The sequence below is a fragment of the Armigeres subalbatus genome, unplaced genomic scaffold (assembly GCF_024139115.2).
Source record: "Armigeres subalbatus isolate Guangzhou_Male unplaced genomic scaffold, GZ_Asu_2 Contig515, whole genome shotgun sequence".
Classification (NCBI taxonomy): domain Eukaryota; kingdom Metazoa; phylum Arthropoda; class Insecta; order Diptera; family Culicidae; genus Armigeres; species Armigeres subalbatus.
The window spans coordinates 46,553-51,041 of NW_026943277.1; positions in this window are offsets into that span (position 1 = coordinate 46,553).

Genomic DNA, 4,489 nt, shown 5'->3' on the forward strand with positions numbered 1-4,489 from the left:
AATACTAATAAAAATCCAATCCAAACGTGAACAACAAAACCGATCACAAACCTTCGCACTCCCAACATGGACACACTGAATCCATCACCTTCTCGATGAACTCCGGATCCCTCACCATTGGCAGCCGTTTCACGACCTGTTCCCCATCCTCCCACCTCTAAATCACGCTCATATCCAACCCGTACTTCAAAGTCATCTGCAGCGCACGTCATCACATTGTCCACTCCTCCGATCGATACCGTCGACTTGTACTTGGCCAAGTATCAACTTCACTGTCGTTTCCTGTGGAAGCCCGCACTGTGTCGCCCAGGTTAACAAACACGTTGCCAACAGCACCCGAATCTCCTCGAACAAATCCAGCACCTGACGATGATGCTTCAGTGGACCCAGCGCCCGATTCGTCGTCAGAACGTCCAGTTCTTTCGTTGCGTCCAACTCCCGCAGCAAATCCACGATCAGATCACGATCAAATCAGCCATAAGCCCATTCGTGTACACTGTGATCAGCTGCGTAATCTCGTGCGGCGCATCCGTGCACCAACTTACATCAACCCGGGCTTGAAACAGCTCCTTCAAGCTCGCAATATATGCTCGAGAGGATGACACCGTTGATCATATTATCAACTCAGTAGAAAGCCGAATTATCCGTAAGCAAAGTTGGATTTTTATCACAATCCATACTTCTTCTTCTTCTTCTTATTGGCATTACATCCCCACACTGGGACAGAGCCGCCTCGCAGCTTAGTGTTCATTAGGCACTTCCACAGTTATTAACTGCGAGGTGTCTAAGCCAGGTTACCATTTTTGCATTCGTATATCATGAGGCTAACACGATTATACTTTTATGCCCAGGGAACTCGAGACAATTTCCATTCCGAAAATTGCCTAGACCGGCACCGGAAATCGAACCCAGCCACCCTCAGCATGGTCTTGCTTTGTAGCCGCGCGTCTTACCACACGGCTAAGGAGGGCCCCGCATCACAATTCATACGTAAAATCTAATTTCGGAAGTGGTGCGCTGTATAGCGCATCACCAAATGAACGGTGTCAGGCCATTTGGCCGAATGCCGTTTGGCCGAACGCCATTTGGCCGAATGCCGTTTGGCCGAACGGGTCGTTTGACCGAATGCCGTTTGGCCGAATAGTTAAAAAAAATTGACCTCAATTTACGAGTGGTCCTTCTTCCTACTTGCTTCTTCTTTCTTTCTTTCTTCTCCCTTCCTTATTCCTTCTTCCTTTTTTTTCTTTTTCCATCCTCTATCTTCCTTCTTCCTCCTTCTTCCTTCCTTCTTCCTTCTTCTTTCTTCCTTCTTTCTTCTTCCTTCTTCCTTCTTCCTTCTTTCTTCTTCTTTCTTCCTTCTTTTTTCTTCCCTCTTCCTTCTTTTTTCTTCCTTCTTTCTTCTTTCTTCTTCCTTCTTTCTTCTTCCTTCTTCCTACTTCCTTCGTCCTACTTCCTTCTTCCTTCTTCCTTATTCCTTCTTCCTTCTTCCTTCTTCCTTCTTCCTTCTTTTCTCTTCCTTCTTCTTTCTTTCTTCTTCCTTCTTCATTCTTTTTTCTTCCTTCTTCCCTATTCCTTCTTTCTTCTTTCTTCTTTCCTCTTTCTTCTTTTTTCTTCCTTCTTGCTTCTTCCTTCTTTTCTCTTCCTTCTTCTTTCTTTCTTCTTCCTTCTTCATTCTTTTTTCTTCCTTCTTCCCTATTCCTTCTTCTTTCTTTCTTCTTTCTTCTTTCCTCTTTCTTCTTTTTGCTTCCTTCTTCCTTCATCCTTCTTCCTTCTTCTTTCTTCCTTCTTTTTTCTTCCTTCTTCCATCTTCCTTCTTCCTTTTTTTCTCTTCCTTCTTCATTATTTTTTCTTCCTTCTTCCCTCTTCCTTCTTCCTTCTTTCTTCTTTCCTCTTTCTTCTTCCTTCTTGCTTCTTGCTTCGTCCTTCTTCCTTCTTCCGTCTTCCTTCTTCCTTCATCCTTCTTTCTTCTTCCTTCTTCCTGCTTCCTTCTTCCTTCTTCCTTCTTGCTTCTTCCTCCTTTCTTCTTTTTTCTTTTTTCTTCCTTCTTCCTTCTTTTCTCTTCCTTCTTCCTTCTTTCTTCTTCCTTCTTAATTCTTTTTTCTTCCTTCTTTCTTCTTCCTTCTTCATTCTTTTTTCTTCCTTCTTCCTTCTTCCTTCTACCTTCTTCCTTCTTCCTTTTTCTTTCTTCCTACTTCCTATTTTCTTCTTCCTTTTTCCTTCTCCTGCTTCTTTCTTCTTTCTTCCGTCTTCCTTCTCCCTTTTTCCATCTTCCTTATTCCTTCTTCTTTCTTCCTTCTTCCTTCTTTCTACTTCTTTCTTCCTACTTCCTTCTTCTTACTTCCTTCTTCCTACTTCCTTGTTGCTCCTTCTTTCTTCCTTCTTTCCTCTCCCTTCTTTCTTCCTTCTTTCCTCTCCCTTCTACTATCTTCCTTCTCCCTTTTTTCCTTCTTCCTTCTCCCTTTTTCCTTCTTCCTTCTCCTTTTTTCTTTCTTCCTTCTTCCTTCTTGCTTCCCACTACTCACTTCGTAAGGAAACGTATTTCAACTATTCGGCCAAACGGCATTCGGCCAAATGACCCTTTCGGCCAAATGGCATTCTGCCAAACGCCCTAAACCCTAAACCGTTCAGCACACTAATTCCGAAAGTTTCTGCTGAAGGGATGAAGAAAATCCATCCAGCCGTCAATCGCGTCTCAACTGTCTTTCCCTGAGAATAGAATATCATACTTTTAGCAGGAACTAATAACTTATTAGTGCCTGCTTTTAGCATCATGATACTTACTAGAAATTCGAAAAAATCCTGATAGAATTCCGCCGAAATCCTTCCGGGATTATATTTGGATTTTTCATGAGATTTGGACTGGAATTCTGACATTCCAATTTTTTGTTTTGTTTCATATGCATTCACGTACGCATACGGATTTCATACAGAATACAACATGCAGAAGGATTCTTTTCAACCCATTAGGATCATTCTATTCGATAACATTGGAGAAAACGACATATTATGGGATTCATTTAACTCAGAATCAGCTCCAGTCACAAGCCCTTGAAACTTTTCTGTTAGGATTCTATTTCAATTTCCGATGGATGTTGCGGTTGTGACATGACACACAACAGACACAAACAATACTGAAACAGTTCGACCAGGCTACTTGTATGGCAATTGAAGGGATGGTGTACCAAATTCGACCAGTTTAATGGGACTAGGATGGCGATAGGTTCATTGATTGGGGTCATCAAACTGCTAAGACAGCAAGGAGCTGTTATGGGCCTTGGTTGGAGTACGATACGAGTTTTTGGTTGGTAAGAGGAAAGGCTTTTGCAGGCTTATTGGCACCACATCAAACCGTTCAAACTCGGACAGCGGTGCACCATGGTCGGACTCGGGGACACCGGTGGCTTAAGTTTATCCTATTTGCGAACCTTTTCAAGGCGGTGTAACTGGTCGAACCCATTCTGCAGCTTGTTAAGAAATGTATCTGCTCAGCTTGCTCCGGGCTTCGTCTATTGTTCATCAGCGATGGCATTCCTGTCCTTATTGCTTCTAAGGGCAAATGATGATGGTCAGAGCGAGGTTTCTCCTTCAATTTGAAACTCCAGAATTGATTGCTGGAAGACGGCAACGCTGCGAAAAGAATAAACATATATGAATGGTTTGAGATTCATAAAATCATAAACTTGTTTGTGATTCGCACAATTTAAGAAGCAGCTTAGAAATACTCTTTTGGCACAAAGAAAAAAAAACAAGAAAAACCAACCGAGGAAAACTAAAACCAAGCTTCACCGCAGGTATTCGTCCCGTATTATCCACATCTCAGTGCATTAAAATCCAACAGATTCACGTTCAAATCAGCACGATCCTTGGCGTAGCGGTTTAGTGGATGCACTTGTCGCACTGGTCAAGTTCACGTGCCAGTAATTCCGCTTCGAAAATCCAATTATTCCGCCAGCGCCAGTATACATTATTACGGATTTCATGTTTACTGAACCTGTTTATGCGAGGGAAGAGGTAAATAAAACCTACAAGAATTGAGGTTAGAAACCTGTCAAAACTTACAGCAAAAAAGTCTACACTTACCAAAACACTTTCAAATAAATTTACCAAAATGTGAGTAAAATACACTAGCGCCTCTGGCGGAGCTGGTCTCGTGAGCTCATCTGGGTTGCATGAATTTTTAATCGGTTCTTCGGGACTCCGAGGTCCCGGTTATTAGTTCCTGCTATAGTCACTATTCTTTTGGAAAAATTCTGGAAAAGGGCCAGGATTCGCTCACTCGGGACTGATTCATTCTCATCTTCGAAACGCAACTAAAAACTTGTCTCCAAGTAAAAAGAAGATTATTCGTCGCCCGAAAACAGTTGAATTATCTAGCGTTCCATCCGAAATGATTGCCATCAGTATAGCTGATTTCAGTTGTATTACTCAGCAGGCGTCGGATGAACCTTCTCCTGCGCTAGGAAGCATACACTGCTCATACACAGTACGT